The sequence below is a fragment of the Hylobates moloch genome, unplaced genomic scaffold (assembly GCF_009828535.3).
Source record: "Hylobates moloch isolate HMO894 unplaced genomic scaffold, HMol_V3 SCAFFOLD_1, whole genome shotgun sequence".
Taxonomy (NCBI): domain Eukaryota; kingdom Metazoa; phylum Chordata; class Mammalia; order Primates; family Hylobatidae; genus Hylobates; species Hylobates moloch.
The window spans coordinates 84,172,872-84,194,645 of NW_026652276.1; the positions used below are offsets into that span (position 1 = coordinate 84,172,872).

At 37.4% G+C, this 21,774-nt stretch overlaps 1 protein-coding gene across 7 annotated transcripts in view; it reads left to right on the plus strand.

The window, feature by feature from the left end:
* The window catches only part of CCDC148 (coiled-coil domain containing 148), a 308,291-nt gene that overhangs the window by 9,987 nt on the left and 276,530 nt on the right, over positions 1-21,774 (plus strand). The window contains exon 1 of one of the 7 annotated variants that reach the window (XM_058441822.1): positions 5,818-5,952. The exons of the other annotated variants lie outside the window; for them this stretch is intronic. The gene's annotated coding sequence lies outside the window, so the exon portion shown is untranslated. Of the gene's footprint in view, positions 1-5,817; positions 5,953-21,774 lie in introns of those variants that run through there. 7 annotated transcript variants of the gene reach the window in all.

Here is a 21,774-nt window from a genome sequence, read left to right on the forward strand (position 1 = left end):
AAAAAAGCCAGACAAGAGGCCTCATTTGTATGGTACCATTTATATGAAACTCGCAAAAAGGGAAAAAATGTGGAGATAGAAGACAGATCAGTGATTACCTTAGACTGGGATGGGAGGATTTAATACAAGTGGTTATGACTGAATGTTTTCTGGTGATGTTAGTGTCCTAAAAGTGGATAGTGGTAATGGTTCCACAACAATACATTTATTAAAAATAATACAGTTCTAATGGGTATATTTTATGAATTGTAAATTAGACCCCAATAAAGCTATTATAAATAAAAAACTTTAAAAATAATGGCATAAACACATCTTAAAACTCCCTTATATGAACACTTCATAAATTTGAAAACATTTTCTAATATGATTAAAAATATTCCTAATGGCATTTCAGTGGCTCAGAACCCAGCTGTTAAACGTTAAAAAAAAACTTTGTGAGGAAAACTAGTTGACCTCAGAGAAGCCAGAAATTTACTAGAGAAAAAGACTAAATTACAATCTTTGCATAATTGGTGGATGGAATTGATTTTTTTTTTTTTTTTTTTTTTGAGACAAGGTCTTGCCCTGTCAGATAGCTAGAGTGCTGTGGTGTGACCATAGTTCACTGCAGCCTTAAACTCCTGGGGTCAAGCAATCCTGCCTCAGCCTCCTGAGTAGCTGGGACTACAGGTATGTGCCACCATGCCTGGCTAATTTTTACATTTATTTTTTTTGTAGAGATAGGGTCTCACTATGTTGCCCAGGCTGGTCTTAAACCCCTGGCCTCAAGTGATCCTCCCATTTTGGCCTCCCAAAGTGTTGGGATTACAGGTGTAAGCCATAGCGCCCAGCCCTGGAATTGAAATTTGAGTATCATAATTGATTACATAAAGCCTATTTTGTACTTCTTCCATATTTTTCCAGTGTCTATTTTAATGCCTATATTCATTAAAGCCAAGTATGGGGGTGAACTGTCCTTAGAGTTTGAATTCTTCTATGACCAACCATTAAACCAAGATTTTCAAGTAGTGAAGCATAGTCCATCACATAATTTTCACTAACATTTATTCGAATTGTCTATACTACATATATCCATACTATATATCTTTTTTCTCGTACTTATAGGTTTTCTGTGTTTGTATTTTATAATATACATAATTTAGAACAAGATTACACTTAAAGAATTTAAAATAAATAAATTTGGAAATATATCCTTAAAAGTGTTAGTTATATAGATGTGTGAATGAGACCTCAAAGTTTTAGTAGAATATCTTTAGATAAAATGTTTATTCTTTCCCTGCCATTTGTGTATTTTGTTGTCGTTTTAGTTTTTTCTCTTCTGTCAACCCTAATTACTAGAAGTAAGTCTTTGAAAGACTGTATTTTAATCTTGTTCTTTTGCTTTTTTCTTTGTCTTAAAGATCACTTAAATCATTTAGCTCCAATAAATTTGAATCTCAGACACACTCATTATCAGAGACAGTGATCATTATTGTGATTCAAACTGAGAAAGGTCAATGAAATCTCCAGTGGTATTGAGAGGAGTAGCCTTCTTTGGACACTTCTAAATGATGTAAAAGTAGGACATAAGAAAAACACAATAGGAAGAAAGACAAGGAAATCCCTATAATGTAGAGAATTTGATAAAAGAAAAGTATCTGCCCACACAGAATTAATTTATTTTTATGGTCAATTGAAAACTTGATTTTTAAAATCATAGGCATTTAATGATTTACTGTTGGGCCTTGGAAAAGTCACTTATTTTTTTATTGTCTCTTTCCCACATCTGTGAAAATGAGGTTTAATGTACTTCTCCATTTCTCACAAACATTATTAACCTTTAAACTTAAAAAAAGTGTGAACTATATAAGCTTCTGAACTTTTTGTATAAGTATGCTAGTGTTCCTATGCTAGTGTGCATAAACACGGAGGGCTTTGGTATCTAAGAGTTTATATCAGGAAAGAACTCCTTATTTCTACTTTACATTAACTTTTTGTTTCCCCCCTTCTTTCTATTTGTTAAGATTAGTAAAAATTTCTTTATTAACTAATATAATTTGTAATCCCATAGATAACATAATCACCAACATTTTATCAACTTCTTGTAAATCTTTTTTTTTTTTTTTTCAAGACAGGGTCTCGCTCTGTCACCCAGGCTGGAATGCAGTGGCAAGATCTCAGCTCCCTGCGGTCTAAACCTCCCCAGCTCAAGTGATCCTCCTGCCTCAGCCCTCCTGAGTGGCTGGGACCACAGGCATGTGCCACCATGCCTGGCCAATTTTGTTTATTTTTTATAGAGATGAGGTCTCCCTATGTTGCTCAGGCTGGTCTTGAGCTCCTGGGCTCAAGCAATCCTCCTACCTCAGCCTCCCAAAGTACTGGGATTACAGGCATAAGCCACTGCACCCAGCCTTTTCTCCCTTTTTTGAAACCACTAGAAATAATTTTCTTTAGTTGATATGTCATAATCTCATTAGTCAAATGCTTAAATTTAATATTTTAATCCAATTTTTTTTCAATTACGAGCTTTCTAAAATTATAGAATTTTAAGGCTAGAGGAATCTTAGAGATTATAAATCAGTATTAATACTGGCCTAATAACTCTCAGCTTAAATCCCTTTCTATTCAACCTTTTGATTTTCCTTATAGAGAAGAATAAATTAATAAGATTCAGTCATTTCACCATGTTTGCTGTATATATATGTGTGTGTGTATGCATGTGACTAAATTTTCCAAGTCTAGAATAATGTAAATTTTGAAAATGTTATATGGATAAAATATTAGAAGAAAAAAATGTGCAGTTATGCCAAGAATTCTCCTCATATTTAAAAATGACTACTTTATCTAACTATTACTCTAAAATATTATTTGGCTGTTGAGAAGGTGATAGCCTGAGGTATTTTGTCTTTAACCTTCGATATGGGTACACTGTAATTATTTTTTATGTTCTTAAAATTGAATTGCATCCTATTGACTATAGCTTCTGTGTTTTAAAAGTTGATAAATTGTGTTTAATATAGTTGGTGGAAGAGCACTGAGCTCAAAGTCAGGAGGTGTGGCTGGCTTGTAGCCTTGCCTGTCCTGCCTGCTTCCTCGAGTCTTGGGCAGGGCATTCAATCTCTATGGCCCTGTGTTTACCGATCTGTAAAATGACTCAGTTGGGCAGAAGTATTTCCTGGGCCTAGGTTAATTTCCATATAAAATGAAATACTACATGATCTCAGTCTATATTTTGATTTTTTTTATTTTGAAAGAAATTTCCCAAAAATGTTTATCACATTGCTATAGCCCTTAAGTCTATTTTCATCCGCTTGTTTGTTTTCAGTTTTCCAGAAGCTATGTTTGAATAGACTTCTCCTGCCTTCACTTTTTTTCCTTTTCTTTTTTTTTTTTTTTTGAGACAGACTTGCTCTGTCGCCCAGGCTGGAGTACAGTGGCACCATCATGGCTGACTGCAGCCTTGGTCTCCCAGGCTCAAATGATCCCGCCATCTCAGCCTCCTAAGTAGCTGGGACCACAGGCACAGGCCACTACACTTGATCATTTTTGTTATCATTATTGTTATTTGTAGAGATGAGGTCTCACTATATTGCCCACGTTGGTATCAAACTTCTGGCCAGAATCCTCCCACCCTGGACTCCCAAGAGATCCTCCCACCCCAATTCCCAAAGTGCTGAGATTCCAGGTGTAAGCCACTGTGCCTGGGTGACTCTTTTTTTTTGTTGTTGTTCAAGATATGCCTTTCTCCTTTACTCCTACTTACATCTTGCTTTCCTGTCCCTAACTCTAGGACCTTACCCCTACCTTAACAAGGGAGCAGCTGTTTATTAAAAAAACAAAAAAACAAAAACAAACAAACAAAATGACTGATCTTCTTCTATGCCTGTTGAGGAGCCACTATATGTAGTCATCTCCCTTCACTCAGAGAGGGTAGAATGGAAACCTTTGCGGGCGTTGGAGCCAGACTGCCTGGGTTTGCATCTGGTCTCTCCACTCAGCAGCTGGATGATCTCGAATCATAGTTTCTCCATCTGCAAAATGGGAAGAACAGTGTTACTCAAACATTGTTGTGAGCATTTAATGAGTTAAAAGAGCTAAGACTCTTAGGATAGTGTCTGGCACATAGTAATTGCTATTGACTCATAAAGTGGTGACTTCAGGGCAGGCTGGAAAAGAGGATAAAGCTGAAGCAGGGGAACAACACTGGGTGAGTGGAATGCTGTGTTCTTATAGCTCTGGGCCTTTTGCAATGGCACTCAATTCCTTGCTTCCTGCTGTTTTCCTGCTATCATCCTGGGATGTAAATGTTGGGCAAAAGCCTGATGAGAAGAGGAAGACTGGCATAATTTGTGGGTGATGTTCCTTTCATTTAATTTGAAAGAATGGCTACCTATGGCAACTTTTTCTCCCAGTACATTTCCTGTTTGAAACATGATTTTTTGTTTTCTACCATGCTTCTGAACTGGCATGCCATAATTATTATGCTCTAAGACCTTAAGATCTTAGAAAAAAGCCCAAGAATTGTCCTTTGGACAGGCCTATTTATAATATTATTCCATTTGAAAAACAGCACTGGAAAAACTGTTCTTAGCAAAGAATATTAATTGACAAAAACATTTCTTTGCTAAGAATCTGAGGGAAGCAATCTGTTCTTAGCTCTTTCAAACCACAAAATAGATTTAGCCTCTAATGAACAAAAGCCAATTATTTATGTTCAATACTACCTTTAAAAAGCCTTTGTTTTTTATAACAGAGCTCTTTTTCTATTCTCTATGAAAGCAAATTTTTTAAATACAGCAGGTCTTTTTATAAGAAAAAGGCAGTCAAATCTAATAACAAGATTCTAGTTTGGGTGTAAAACATATTTTTCCACCTCAATATTGAAGTATGTAGGTTTTTTAAATAAGAGGGTATTTATCCATTTTGATTAAGAAGTACCATTATGCCAAATCTTTGGTAGAGTGAGCATAACAAATATGTCATATGAAAAGAAGGCACATAAAAAGATTTTTGCTGGTAAAAAGTTAAAATTCAATAGTACTTAGAAAATAATATTGCACATTCTTGATGAACATGGAAGATATTAATATTAAATCTGGATAAATCAATGAGTATTTCACTTTTCCTCTCTTCTAAGGGGGAAGTAAAGTAATACTAAACAATTGACAAAAGGCTAATAAGTACATGTACTTTTTCAGATCATAAATACTGTGTTTGAAGCTCAAAAAGAATATGTCAACAAAAGAAAGAATTAAAATTCCTGAGCCATAGGATGTCACATAGCAAAGAATTTGGCCTTTTAATAAAACATCTTCAGCATATTTTTTATTTCAAATATGTTATTAAGAGGAAAACAATCACATATTGCATGGTCATGTCAGAAATCAGTAGACATTTCTGTATGTATAAGGCAACTACATTCTGTACTTACTTTGTAAACTTTTAATTAGATACTTGTGATTTACTTTAACATTTTTGGTGTGATATTTAGTTAGAAAATATTATTTTAAATACAATTCATTCAGAAGATATCTTGATTTTGTATCTTGCATATTTTTCATTTAGGGTTTCGTAGTTCATTTTGGTGAATTGGCAGCCCTAGAAATAAAAATTCCATTTTTCCAAAGACTCAGAAGAAGAGCGATGTTGAAATCTTTCTAGATTGTCCAAACCTGGGACTGTAGCATGATCCACTCACCCCAGTATTATAATAGTAGTGCAGATTCTCTTTCAAGCTATCTTTCCCTGGAATTGCTGGTCTATTTGTTTATATAGCCTATATAGGGGGTAATTATCATTGTCAAGTATGATACGTTTTCTTTCTTTTTTCTTTTTTTAAGAGACAGGGTCTCACTGTGTCACCCAGGCTGGAGTGCAGTGGCTATTTACAGGTGTGATCAGTGTATACTACAGCCTTGAACGCCTGTCAAGCAATGCTCCTGACTCAGCCTCCCAAGTAGCTGCTACTTACAGGTGTGCACCACTATGCTTGGCTCATTTTCTTTTTAATAGGCTATTGAACAGCTATCAGACAAAAATACATGAACAGTCTGGAGTGTACTAGTAGTCATTCAGTTTGTTCAACATTAGTTCATTCCTTCTTATTGCTGAGTAGTATTCCATTACAATAGTCTCCCACTTATTCGTGGTTTTACTTTCTGTAGTTTCAGTTACCTGCCAAAAAATTAAGATATTTTGAGAGACCACATTTATATAATTTTATTGCAGTATGTTGCTATAAACATTCTATTTTATTATTGGTTACTTTGTTAATCTTTTACTGTACCTAATTTATAAATTAAACTTTATCATAGGTACGTAAGTATAAGAAAAAACAGCATATATAGGGTATGGTACTATTCGAGGTTTCAGGTATCCACTGGGGGTCTTGAATGCATCTCCTGAGAATAATGGGGGACTATTGTGCATGTATTTATTTCTTTCTTTATCTACCTGTTGATGGGCATTTGAGTTGTTACAGTTTTTGGTTATGATGAGTAATGTATGTATATTTATGTACAGTTTTTTGTGGAGGTGTACATTGTTTCGCTTGATATTGCTGGGTCCCAGAATAAGTTTATGTTTAACTATTTAACAGTTAAGAAACTGCCAAACAGTTTTCCAAAATGGCTATACCATTTTACACTCCTGACAGCAATCTATAACGTTTCAGTTATTCCACATTCTTGCCAACACTTGATATTATCAACATTTAAATTTTAGGCCGGGTGCTGTGCCTCACACCTGTAATCTCAGCACTTTTGGAGGCGGAGGCAGGAAGATCTCTTGAGCCCAGGTGTTCAAGACCAGCCAGGGAAACATAGTGAGACCTCATCTCTACTAAAAGCGATAGTAATAAAAAAAAATAGCTGGGTGTGATGGCACATGCCTATAGTCCTAGCTACTCAGGAGGTAAGGTAGGAAGATGCTTCATCCCAGGAGGTGGAGGCTACAGTGAGCCATAATTGCACCACTGCACTCCAGCCTGCACAACAGAGAAATACCTTGTATAAAAAAGTAATAATAATAAATGTTATCTGCTGTAATGTGTGTGTAGTGGCATCTTATTGTAGTTTAAATTTGCATTTTCCTGATGACTAAGGATGTTGAACATTTTTTAATATGCTTATTGAGCATTACTGTATCTTCTATTGTGAAGCATATGTTCAAATAATCTACCCTTTCTTTTTTGGATATCATGTTGCTGGCATATATACATGGCTAATGTCATATAACTATCCAGACATCTGTTTTTTTTTTTCTTTTTATACTTTAACTTCTGGGGTACATGTGCACAACGTGCAGGTTTGTTACATATGTATACATGTGCCACGTTGGTATGCTGAACCCATTAACTCGTCATTTATATTAGGTATATCTCCTAATGCTATCCCTCCCCCCTCGCCCCACCCCACGACAGGCCCCAGTGTGTGATGTTCCCCACCCTGTGTCCAAGTGTTCTCATTGTTCAATTCCCACCTATGAGTGAGAACATGTGGTGTTTGGTTTCCTGTCCTTGGGATAGTTTGCTGAGAATGATGGTTTCCAGCTTCATCCATGTCCCTACAAAGGACATGAACTCATCCTTTTTTATGGCTGCATAGTATTCCATGGTGTATATGTGCCACATTTTCTTAATCCAGTCTATCATTGTTGGATATTTGAGTTGGTTCCAAGTCTTTGCTATTGTCAATACTGCCACAATAAACATACGTGTGCATGTGTCTTTATAGCAGCATGATTTATAATCCTTTGGGTATATACCCAGTAATGGGATGGCTGGGTCAAATGGTATTTCTAGTTCTAGATCCCTGAGGAATCACCATACTGACTTCCACAATGGTTGAACTAGTTTACAATCCCACCAACAGTGTAAAAGTGTTCCTATTTCTCCACATCCTCTCCAGCACCTGTTGTTTCCTGACTTTTTAATGATGGCCATTCTAACTGGTGTGAGATGGTATCTCATTGTGGTTTTGATTTGCATTTCTCTGATGGCCAGTGATGATGAGCATTTTTTCATGTGTTTTTTGGCTGCATAAATGTCTTCTTTTGAGAAGTGTCTGTTCATATCCATCACCCACTTTTTGATGGGGTTGTTTTTTTCTTGTAAATTTGTTTGAGTTCATTGCAGATTCTGGATATTAGCCCTTTGTCAGATGAGTAGATTACAAAACTTTTCTCCCATTCTGTAGGTTGCCCGTTCACTCTGATGGTAGTTTCTTTTGCTGTGCAGAAGCTCTTTATTTTAATTAGATCCCATTTGTCAATTTTGGCTTTTGTTGCCATTGCTTTTGGTGTTTTAGACATGAAGTCCTTGCCCATGCCTATGTCCTGAATGGTATTGCCTAGGTTTTCTTCTCAGGTTTTTATGGTTTTAGGTCTAGCATTTAAGTCTTCAATCCATCTTGAATTAATTTTTGTGTAAGGTGTACGGAAGGGATCCAGATTCAGCTTTCTACATATGGCTAGCCAGTTTTCCCAGCACCATTTATTAAATAGGGAATCCTTTCCCCATTTCTTGTTTTTGTCAGGTTTGTCAAAGATCAGATGATTGTAGATATGTGGCATTATTTCTGAGGGCTCTGTTCTGTTCCATTGGTCTATATCTCTGTTTTGGTACCAGTACCATGCAGTTTTGGTTACTGTGGCCTTGTAGTATAGTTTGAAGTCAGGTAGCGTGATGCCTCCAGCTTTGCTGTTTTGGCTTAGGATTGTCCTGGCAACACGGGCTCTTTTTTGGTTCCATATGAACTTTAAAGTAGTTTTTTCCAATTCTGTGAAGAAAGTCATCGGTGGCTTGATGGGGATGGCATTGAATCTATAAATTACCTTGGGCAGTATGGCCACTTTCACGATATTGATTCTTTCTACCCATGAGCATGGAATGTTCTTCCATTTGTTTGTATCCTCTTTTATTTCATTGAGCAGTGGTTTGTAGTTCTCCTTGAAGAGGTCCTTCACGTCCCTTGTAAGTTGGATTCCTAGGTATTTTATTCTCTTTGAAGCAACTGTGAATGAGAGTTCACTCATGATTTGGCTCTCTGTCCATTGTTGGTGTATAAGAATGCTTGTGATTTTTGCACATTGATTTTGTATCCTGAGACTTTGCTGAAGTTGCCTATCAGCTTAAGGAGATTTTGGGCTGAAACAGTGGGGTTTTCTAGATATAGAATCATGTCATCTGCAAATAGGGACAATTTGCCTTCTTCTTTTCCTAATTGAATACCCTTTATTTCCTTCTCCTGCCTGATTGCCCTGGCCAGAACTTCCAACACTATGTTGAATAGGAGTGGTGAGAGAGGGCATCCCTGTCTTGTGCCAGTTTTCAAAGGGAATGCTTCCAGTTTTTGCCCATTCAGTATGATATCGGCTGTGGGTTTGTGATAGATAGCTCTTCTTATTTTGAGATATGTCCCATCAATACCTAATTTATTAAGAGTTTTCAGCATGAAGCATTGTTGAATTTTGTCAAAGGCCTTTTCTGCATCTACTGAGATAATCATGTGGTTTTTATCTTTGGTTCTGTTTATATGATGGATTACATTTATTGATTTGTGTATGTTGAACCAGCCTTGCATCCCAGGGATGAAGCCCACTTGATCATGGTGGATAAGCTTTTGAATGTGCTGCTGGATTTGGTTTGCCAGTATTTTATTGAGGATTTTTGCATTGATGTTCATCAGGGATATTGGTCTAAAATTCTCTTTTTTTGTTGTGTCTCTGCCAGGCTTTGGTATCAGGATGATGCTGGCCTCATAAAATGAGTTAGGGAGGATTCCCTCTTTTTCTATTATTTGGAATAGTTTCAGAAGGAATGGTACCAGCTCCTCTTTGTACCTCTAGTAGAATTCGGCTGTGAATCCATCTGGTCCTGGACATTTTTTGGTTGGTAAGCTGTTAATTATTGCCTCGGCTGGGCGCGGTGGCTCACGCTTGTAATCCCAGCACTTTGGGAGGCCAAGGCGGGCGGTTCACGAGGTCAGGAGATCGAGACCACGGTGAAACCCCGTCTCTACTAAAAATACAAAAAAAAATTAGCCGGGCGTGCTGGCAGGCGCCTGTAGTCCCAGCTACTCGGAGAGGCTGAGGCAGGAGAATGGCGTGAACCCGGGAGGTGGAGCTTGCAGTGAGCCGAGATTGCGCCACTGCACTCCAGCCTGGGCGACAGAGCGAGACTCCGTCTCAAAAAAAAAATTAAAAAAAAAAAAAAATTATTGCCTCAATTTCAGAGCCTGTTATTGGTCTATTCAGAGATTCAACTTCTTCCTGGTTTAGTCTTGGGAGGGTGTATGTGTTGAGGAATTTATCCATTTCTTCTAGATTTTCTAGTTTATTTGCGTAGAGGTGTTTATAGTATTCTCTGATGGTAGTTTGTATTTCTGTGGGATCGGTGGTGATATCCCCTTTATCATTTTTTATTTTGTCTATTTGATTCTTCTCTCTTTTCTTCTTTATTAGTTTTGCTAGCGTCTATCAATTTTGTTGATCTTTTCAAAAAACCAGCTCCTGGATTCATTGATTTTTTGAAGGATTTTTTTGTGTGTCTATCTCCCTCCGTTCTGCTCTGATCTTAGTTATTTCTTGCCTTCTGCTAGCTTTTGAATGTGTTTGCTCTTGCTTCTCTAGTTCTTTTAATTGTGATGTTAGGGTGTCAATTTTAGATCTTTACTGCTTTGTCTTGTGGGCATTTAGTACTGTAAATTTCCCTCTACACACTGCTTTAAATGTATCCCAGAGACTCTGGTATGTTGTGTCTTTGTTCTCATTGGTTTCAAAGAACATCTTTATTTCTGGCTTCATTTCGTTATGTACCCATTAGTCATTCAGGAGCAGGTTGTTCAGTTTCCATGTTGTTGAGTGGTTTTGAGTGAGTTTCTTAGTCCTGAGTTCTAGTTTGATTGCACTGTGGTCTGAGAGACAGTTTGTTATAATTTCTGTTCTTTTACATTTGCTGAGGAGTGCTTTACTTCCAACTATGTGGTCAATTTTGGAATACGTGTGATGTGGCACTGAAAAGAATGTACATTCTGTTGATTTTGGGTGGAGAGTTCTGTGGATGTCTATTATGTCTGCTTGGTGCAGAGCTGAGTTCAATTCCTGTATATCCTTGTTAACTTTCTGTCTTGTTGATCTGTCTAATGTTGACAGTGGGGTGTTAAAGTCTCCCATTATTATTGTGTGGAAGTCTAAGTCTCTTTGTAGGTCTCTAAGGACTTGCTTTATGAATCTGGGTGTTCCTGTATTGGGTGCATATATATTTAGGGTAGTTAGCTCTTCTTGTTGAATTGATCCCTTTACCATTATATAATGGCCTTGTTTGTCTCTTTTGATCTTTGTTGGTTTAAAGTCTGTTTTATCAGAGACTAGGATTGCAACCCCTGCCTTTTTTTCTGTTTTCTATTTGCTTTGTGGATCTTCCTCCATCCCTTTATTTAGAGCCTATGTGTGTCTCTGCACGTGAGGTGGGTCTCCTGAATACAGCACACTGATGGGTCTTGACTGTTTATCCAATTTGCCAGTCTGTGTCTTTTAATTGGAGCATTTAGCCTGTTTACACTTAAGGTTAATATTGTTATGTGTGAATTTGATCCTGTCATTATGATGTTAACTGGTTATTTTGCTCGTTAGCTGATGCAGTTTCTTCCTAGCATTGATGGTCTTTACAATTTGACATGTTTTTGCAGTGGCCAGTACCAGTTGTTGCTTTCCATGTTTATTGCTTCCTTCAGGAGCTCTTGTAAGGCAGGCCTGGTGGTGACAAAATCTCTCAGTATTTGTCTGTAAGGGATTTTATTTCTCCTTCACTTATGAAGCTTAGTTTGGCTGGATATGAAATTCTGGGTTGAAAATGCTTTTCTTTAAGAATGTTGAATATTGGCCCCCACTCTCTTCTGGCTTGTAGAGTTTCTGCAGAGAGATCAGCTGTTAGTCTGATGGGCTTCCCTTTGTGGGTAACCTGACCTTTCTTTGTGGCTGTCTTTAACATTTTTCCTTCATTTCCACCTTGGTGAATCTGACAATTATGTGTCTTGGAGTTGCTCTTCTTGAGGAGTATCTTTCTGGCATTCTCTGTATTTCCTTAATTTGAATGTTGGCCTGCCTTGCTAGATTGGGGAAGTTCTCCTGGATAATATCCTGCAGAGTGTTTTCCAGCTTGGTTCCATTCTCCCTGTCACCTTCAGGTACACCAATCAGATGTAGATTTGGTCTTTTCACATAGTCCCATATTTCTTGGAGGCTTTGTTCGTTTCTTTTTACTCTTTTGTCTCTACACTTCTCTTCTTGCCTCATTTCATTCATTTGATCTTCAATCACTGATATCGTTTCTTCCACTTGATCAAATCGGCTATTAAAGCTTGTGTGTGCGTCACATAGTTCTTGTGCCATGGTTTTCCACTCCATCAGGTCACTTAAGGTCCTCTCTGTGCTGTTTATTCTAGTTAGCCCTTCGTCTAATCTTTTTTCAAGGTTTTTAGCTTCTTTGCAATGGGTTCAAACATCCTCCTTTAGCTCAGAGAAGTTTGTTATTACCGACGATCTGATTCCTTCTTCTCTGAACTCGTCAAAGTCATTCTCTGTCCAGCTTTGTTCTTTTGCTGGTGAGGAGCTGCATTCCTTTGGAGGAGAAGAGGCACTCTGATTTTTAATATTTTCAGCTTTTCTGCTCTGGTTTCTCCCCATCTTTGTGGTTTTATCTACCTTTGTTCTTTTATGATGGTGACATACAGTTGGTGTTTTGGTGTGGATGTCCTTTCTGTTTGTTAGGTTTCCTTCTAAACAGTCAGGACCCTCAGCTGCAGGTCTGTTGGAGTTTGCTGGAGGTCCCCTCCAGACCCTGTTTGCCTGGGTATCAGCAGTGGAGGCTGCAGAACAGCATATATTACAGAACGTCAAATGTTGCTGCCTGATCCTTCCTCTGGAAGCTTCATCTCAGAGGGGCTCCTGCTGTATCAGGTGTCATATGGCCCCTACTGGGAGGTACCTCCCAGTTAGGCTACTCAGGGGTCAGGGACACACTTGAGAAGACAGTCTGTCTGTTCTCAGATCTCAAGCTGCGTGCTGGGAGAACCACTACTCTCTTCAAAGCTGTCAGGCAGGGACGTTTAAGTCTGTAGAAGTTTCTGCTGCCTTTTGTTCAGATATGCTGTAGCCCCAGAGGTGGAGTCTACAGAGGCAGGCAGGCCTCGTTGATCTGCGGTGGGCTCCACCCAGTTGGAGCTTTCCAGCCGCTTTGTTTACCTACTCAAGCCTCAGCAATGGTGGACGCCCCTCCCCCAGCCTCACTGCTGTCTTGTGGTTCGATCTCAGATTGCTCTGCTAGCAGTGAGTGAGGCTCCATGGGCATGGGACCCTCTGAGCCAGGCACAGGATATAATCTCCGGGTGTGCCGTTTGCTAAGACCATTGGAAAAGCGCAGTATTAGGATGGGAGTGTCCTGATTTTCCAGGTACCATCTGTCACGGCTTCCCTTGGCTAGGAAAGAGAATTTTCCCACCCCTTGCACTTCCTGGGTGAGGCAATGCCCCACCGTGCTTCAGCCCACACTTGGTGTGCTGCACCCACTGTCCGACAAGCCCCAGTGAGATGAATCCGGTACCTCAGTTGGAAATGGAGAAATCACCCATATTCTGCATCGCTCACTCTGGGAGCTGTAGACTGGATCTGTTCCTATTTGGCCATCTTGGAACCTCCCTCCACAGACCTACCCTTTCTAAAAGTAGGTGGTTTGTCTTACTATTGAGATTTTAAAAATTCATTACGTATTTTGATACAAGTGCTTTGTCAGATATATGTACCATAGATATTTTCTCTTAGTATTTTGTTTGCAACTTGAGTTTCTGAACAGTGTCTTTATGACAAAAGTTTTAATTTTGATAAAGTGCACTGTATTTTTTCTTTTATTTGTGCTTTTGTTTTATATATATAAAACCTATATATAACATATAGATAATATAGATAACATATATAACATATATAACATATATAACATATAACATACATAACATATATATAACGTATATATAACGTATATATAACGTGTATATATAACGTATATATAACGTATATATATAAAACGTGTATGTATAACGTATATATAACGTATATATAACGTATATGTATAACGTATATATAACGTATATATATAACGTATATATAACGTATATATATAACGTGTATATATAACGTATATATAACATATATATATATATATAACATATATATCAAGGACTTACTGTGTTGCCCAGGCTATAGTACAGTGGTTTGAGTTCAGCTCACTGCGGCCTTGACTTCCTAGGCCTGAACCATCCTCCTGCCTCTGCCTCCTGAATAGCTGGCACTACAGGTGTGGGCCACAACACCCGAGTCATATATATATATATATATATATTTTATACACACACACATGTGTACATATATACGCATATATACACATATATATGCACATGTATATACACATATATGTTATATATATACATTATATATACGTTATATGTACGTTATATATACACGTTATATATACGTTATATATACACGTTATATATACGTTATATATGTTATATATGTTATATGTTATATATGTTATATATATGTTATATATGTGTATATATATGTGCATATATATGTATATATATATATTTTTTGTAGAGATGAGGTTTTGCCATGTTTTTCATGCTGGTCTCAAACTCCTGAGCTGAAGCAATCCACCCACCTTGGCCTCCCAAAGTGCTGGGATTACAGGTGTGAGCCATTGCAACCAACCTATAATTTTACCTATGTTAATTTTTGTGTATCATGTGAGGCATCACATCATGCACATGTTCACCATGTTGGCCAGGCTGGTGTCAAACTCCTAACCTCAGGTGATCCGCCCACCTTGGCCTCCCAAAGTGCTGGGATTACAGGCTTGAGCCATTGCACTTGGTCTCTTTTCCTGTAATTTATTTTTTTGGCTTTGGTATCAGGCAAATACCAACATTTTAAAAAGACTTGGGGTTGCCTGGCGCGGTGGCTCAAGCTTGTAATCCCAGCACTTTGGGAGGCCAAGGCGGGCGAATCACGAGGTCAGGAGATCGAGACCATGGTGAAACCTCGTCTCTACTAAAAATACAAAAAAAAAAAAAAAATTAGCTGGGTGTGGTGGCGGGCGCCTGTAGTCACAGCTACTCGGAGAGGCTGAGGCAGGAGAATGGCGTGAACCTGGGAGGCAGAGCTTGCAGTGAGCCAAGATTGCGCCACTGCACTCCAGCCTGGGCGACAGAGCGAGACTCCGTCTCAAAAAAAAAAAAAAAAAAAGACTTGGGGTGTGTTCTTTTCTCCTTTAATTTCTGAAAGAGTTTGTATGGGATTGATATTATTTATTCCTCAGAAAATTGATAAAATTTACCAGTCAAATGGTGTACATCTGGAATTTTCTCTTTGAGGAAGTTTTCAATAATACAATTGAGTTAATAGATATAAGGAATTCAGATTTTCTGTTCTTCTGGAGTTATTTTTGGTTACATGTGTCTTTTAGGAATTTGGACATTTCATCTACATTGTTGAATTTTGTGGCATAAAGTTGTTTATATTTAGTATTTTCATGGTATATCTTTTGCCATTCTTGTATTTTTTTACCCATACTTTTGTTTGTATTTAAAATGGGCTTTTTGTGAATACCACATTGTTTGTCTTGTTTTTATCATGTTTGACAATCTCTGCCTTTTAATTATAGTATTTATGTCATTTACCTTTAATATACTTATAACTATGGTTGGATGTAAGCCTACCATCTTGCTGTTTTTTTTTCATTTTCATCATCTTTTTTTAATTTTCTTTGCCTTTTTCTGCTCCCTTTTGATTATGTTTTATTCTACTTTATCTGTACTATGATATTATTAATTATAATTTTTAGTGGTTCCTCTAGAATTTATAGGTTAGCTCATTACAGTATATCTTAAATTATGTTTTATCAGCTTATTCATTATATAAAACCCTTAACACATGATATTTTCATTTTTCTTATTCTGTACTTTGCCATTGTTATAATTTATTTTTCATGTATATATGCAGTAAACAGTGCTACATATTTTTTCCATCTGGTATCATTTTTTTTTTCTTGCTCTGTTGCCCAGGCTGGAGTGCAGTGGCACAATCTTTACTCACTGCAACCTCCACCTCCCAGGTTCAAGCTGTTCTTGTGCCTCAGCCACACAAATAACTGAGATTACAGGCACACACCATCACACCCAGCTAATTTTTTGTATTTTTAGTAGAAAGTGTTTCACCATGTTGGCCAGGCTGGTTTCAAACCCCTGACCTCAAGTGATCTGCCTGCCTTGACCTACCTAAAGTGCTGGGATTATAGGCATGAGCCACTGTGCTTGGCCTTTCTTTAATAATTCTTAGGGTGCAGGTCTTTCTTTAATAATTCTTAGGGTGCAGGTCTTTCTTTAATAATCCTTGTTGGGCAGCTAAAAATCTCTTCACTTTTGTTTTCCTGAAAAATTTTTTGTTTTGTCTTTATTCTTCAAAGGTATTTTCACGGAGTCTGTAGGATTATAAATTGACAGGTTTTTTTTTTTTTTAAAAAAAAAAAAAAAACCTTTTTTTCAGCACTTTACACGTGTTCTATCATTTTTTTTGACTTGTATAGTTTCTTACGGTGATCATTCTTATCTGTGAAGTCTGTGGTCATTCTTCTTTGTGTTTTTCTATATATAGTGTCTCCCTTCTCGACCCCACCACTAGAGGTTTTTAAGATTTTTTTATGACAGTTTTTTTTTAACGATTTGATTATTAAATGCCTTTGAATGGTTTTATTAAGGCTTGTAACTCTTGGTTTGTGGTTCATTGGTATTCTTCAATCTGTGATTTTATCTTTTTTTTTTCAGATTTGAAAACATTTTGACTTTTATTTTTTAAAATATTTTTTCTTCATTCCCTCTCCTTTCTTCTGGCATTCCACTTACATGTATGTTAGTATTCTTGGTATTATCTGATGTATCATTGAGGTTCTGCTAATTTTTTGGTCTTTTTTCTCTCTGTGTTTCATTTTAGATAGTTTCTATTGTTGTGTCTTTAAGTTCATTGATTTTTTTCTTCTGCAGATCTAATCTGCTATTAATTCCATCCAATGTCATTTTCATTTTACATGTTTTTTCAGCTCTAGAAATTTTATTTGTCTCTTTCATTTTTTATTGTGTTTATGTTTTCTTTTAAGACCCGGAGCATACTTATAATACATATTTGATCTATTTTCAAGTTCTTTCGTACTAATTCTATCATTTTTGCCATTTCTCTGTTCTATTTACTGGATTTTTTTGTGCTTTTTAAAATTGATACATAATAGGTACATATTTTTCAGGGTACATGTTATACTTTGATACATTCATATAATCAAATCAGGGTAGTTGGAATATACATCACCTTAAATATTTATCTTTATATTATGAACATTTGAATTATTCTCTCCAAGCTATTTCAAAATTTGCAATAAATTAATATTAACTGTAGTCACGCTACTGATCTATAGAATACCAGGTCTTATTTCTTCTGTTTAATTGTATATTTGTACCCGTCACTACGGATTTTTACTTTGTTCATTGATCAACTTTTTTGTCTGATTCCTGGTGCTTTGAGTGCTTTTTGAGTGGATACAGGATGTTGTAAATGTTAATATTGTTGAATGCCTGATTTTTCTGTCTTTTTTTAAAAAATTAGTTTTTGGCCCTGTTTTGGCAGGCTGCTGACTCATGGATTAGGTTGAGGCTTGTTTTTAAGCTTTGGTAGAATGTGTGTGGAGTTGCCTTTACTCTAACAAATTTTAGTTTTCCTCCTAAGGCTCTTGAGGTCCCTACTGTGAATGATTGGGGTGATTCACAAAGACTTTCCACCTTAACTAGTAAGAGGTCAAACATCTTCATCCCTGTGTGAACTCGAATAACTGCTCGCCTTTTATCTTCCTGTTACATTTTTGTTGGGATTTGTACTACTTTCCTCTCTGCACACCCCTCTCAGTATTCAGCAGAGACTCAAGAAGAGCCACATGCAGATTTATGAACTGATTTTATGCATAGCTCCCTCTTCTTTATAACTCTGCTTCACAACTTCCAGATGCCTTCACTTCCCTGACTGCTGATGTCTGATTACCGAAGGCTACTAATGCTGAGAATGCTCTCCCTGTTGTGTGGCCTGAAGTATACCTCCAGTCAGAAAGCCATGGCAATCATGAGTCCCACCCAACTTGTTTCATTTTCTTCAGTGATCACAGACATGTTTTGCCTGTTATCCAATTTGTGAAAACATGGGTTTTATATATTTTGTCCAGTTTTCTAGTTATTTATAGTGGAAGGGTAAGCCTGGTATTTGATACACCATTATAGCCACAAGCAGATGTCTGGTTTGTATTCTTAATTTTGTTATTACTACCTTAATCCCTCAGAAAAACCTTTTAACAATTTACATTTTTGTTTATGTATGCACTTATGCATTGGATATTATTGGCTCCTTCTTTTTTGAAAGGTTCTCTTCCACTACTTTCTAGAATATCATACTAATCTGATTTTTCTCCTTTCTCTCTTGCCATTTCTTTTAAGATTCCTTTTTAGCTCATCATCCTTTACCTTAGCATTATATCTTGGAATTTCTCAAGGCTTAGTTCTAAGTAATCATATCTGTCTGTCTGTCTGTCTGTCTGTCTGTCTGTCTGTCTATCTAGCTAGCTAGCTAGCTAGCTAGCTATTCATTCTCTTTCTAGGAAATCTTACCAATGACATTTTAAAGATCACCAAGGACTTTCAAACTTCTTTTTTTATTATTATTATACTTTAAGTTATAGGGTACATGTGCACAATGTGCAGGTTAGTTACATATGTATTCATGTGCCATGTTGGTGTGCTGCACCCGTTAAGTCATCATTTACATTAGGTATATCTCCTAATGCTATCCCTCCCCCCTCCCTCCACCCCACAACAGGCCCCAGTGTGTGATGTTCCCCACCCTGTGTCCACGTGTTCTCATTGTTCAGTTCCCACATATGAGTGAGAACATGTGGTGTTTTGTTTTCTGTCCTTGCAATGGTTTGCTCAGAATGATGGTTTCCAGCTTCATCCATGTCCCTACAAAGGACATGAACTCATCCTTTTTTATGGCTGCCTAGTTTTCCATGGTGTATATGTTTCTTAATCCAGTCTATCATTGATGGACATTTGGGTTGGTTCCAAGTCTTTGCTATTGTGAATAGTGCCACAGTAAACATACGTGTGCATGTCTTTATAGTAGAATGATTTATAATCCTTTGGGTGTATGCTCAGTAATGGGAAGCCTGGGTCAAATGGTATTTCTAGTTCTAGATCCTTGAGGAATTGCCACACTGTCTTCCACAATGGTTGAACTAGTTTACAGTCCCACCAACAGTGTAAAAGTGTTCCTATTTCTCCACATCCTCTCCAGCACCTGTTGTTTCCTGACTTTTTAATGATCACCATTCTAACTGGTGTGAGATGGTATCTCATTGTGGTTTCAAACTTCTATTTCCAGCCTAGCCCTTTCTTACATGCTCTAAACCCTCCTGCCTGCTTTGACATCTCTAAGGCAACTCAAAGTCAAGTTAATGAAATTGCTATCTTCTCACCTTCCCTGACACCTGCCTCCAAATCTGACCCTCTTCCAATGTTTCATATTTCAGCGAATTATTCCTCCATCCCATCTAGTTGTGCTGTTAAGAAATGAGGAAGAGATCTTGGACAGTTTCCTTTTCCTTATTCCGCAGCAATCCCTCACCCTACCTCCTTGTATATTCCCTCCATCAGCAAGTCTTGCAGTTTTACCTCTTAAGTCTTTTGACCCCATTTACTTCTCATCATTGCCACTGAATTAGTTTAAGCTACATATCATCTTTCATCTGATCTACTGTAACAGTCTCCTAAGTGGCCTCTGTATATCTCCTCTAATCCTCCACCCAAATCTGCTCTCAATACCCCAGGCTAAAGTGACCGTCCAAAGATCAGATCTGAGCATGTCAGCCCCTTCCTTAAGTCTCCTCCATAGATTCTTATTGATTTTGGGATAAAGACTCTAATCCTAAATAAAGCCTAAAAGACTCTCTGTGTGTTGGCCATTGTTTGCCTCTCCTGCTTCTTCTCTACCACATGATCTTGACTGTGTTACCCAACCAACTGGCTTCTTTCAGTTTTTGGAAAATGCCCCACTTCCTTCTTCTATTTTTTGAATAAAGTCTCCCCCTGCCACCCAGGCTAGAGTGCAGTGGTGTGATGACGGCTCACTGCAGCCTCGACCTCTTCGGCTCAAGCTGTCTTCCTACCTAAGCCTCCCAGATAGCTGAGATTATAGCCATGTGCTGCCACACCCAGCTAATTTTTGTATTTTTTTTTTTAGAGACGGGGTCTCGCCATGTTGCCCAGGCTGGTCTCGAACTCCTGAGCTCAAGCAGTCCTCCTGCCTCAGCCCCCCAAAGTGTTGAGATCATAGGTATGAGCCACCATACCTGGCCCCCTCTTTCCTTCTTGCCATAGTATCTCAGCATATGCAATTCTGTTTGAAATATCCTTTCCTACCTTTAAATCCTACTCTGCTCCAGGTTAACTCCTATTTATAATATCTATAGATTCCAGCTTTGCCACCTCTTCAAGAAAGCCCTTTTTTTCACTTTAAATACACACTTTGTTTATAATTGTATAAAACTGGTTATGTCACTGCCACTTTGTCCCCCAGTGAAAATAAGATCCATGTCCTCAGCACTAGGCCCTACACAAATATTTTAGAATGGATAAGTGAATGAATTACTCAGTGGTTTCCATTTATTTTTATAGAATCATGAACATAATAAGTCATAAATGAAAATTTGTTAAACACTTTATGAATTGTTGCCTAATGTGCATTATCATTTCATCTGTTCTGAATGACTATTTATGGCCTTTTAAAATGAGGTTTATATTTTATTGAAATTATAGTATAGACAATTTTAGATAAACTCTCACTGTGAGGTCAAATTATTATTTCTTTATTATTTTTATTTATTTCAAAAGCCTTTATTCATTTTTGGTCAGAGAAAAGGACAATCTCAAGGTCACCTTTTCACTTAATTATACGTTTGAACTTACAGGATTCACTACCTAGACACTGTGCCTACTGACAACACAAAATGAACTCCCTTCTAGTCCCTAAAGTTGCATGTTGAAAGAATAAGCAGAATCCCTTGCAATAGCCAACATTGGTACTTATCCTAGGTGTAAGGTGTAATAGAAAAACAAAGCAAAAACGGACAAGAGCATTGTAACTTTATAGCACAACAAGTACAAATATCACTGGAAGAAATAAAGTTACAGGCACCAAATTTTTTTAGAAGGCAGGTTCATAAGCATAAAAAACTTAAATTGGTTGCACAAGATTAACTACTGTGCATGTGGACATGTGTGCCAATCCCAGTAGTTAACCTGGAGACAAACATCCTTAAATCCAATTAACTATACTGAATGCCAAATTCAAAGTTTGTGTTTACCTAGGTCCTCTAAAACCTAGATATGAAATTATGTCTTGTCAATGAACCAGGAAAATCTACTGTAATGACACGAGTCAGGAACACTTGAATCAACATTAACATATCTAAGACTTACCTTTTCCACTATTCCTTCCTACATCTGAATATGCAAATGCTTACCTACTCAAGTTTATTCACTAACTACATTAAAATGATATTTACTATCATGACTTTTTCTAAACTCACACGGCATTTGCCGTTAACTGTAATACAGCTTCCTCAGAATGCCCAAATAGAAAATATTTTGTTCAGTG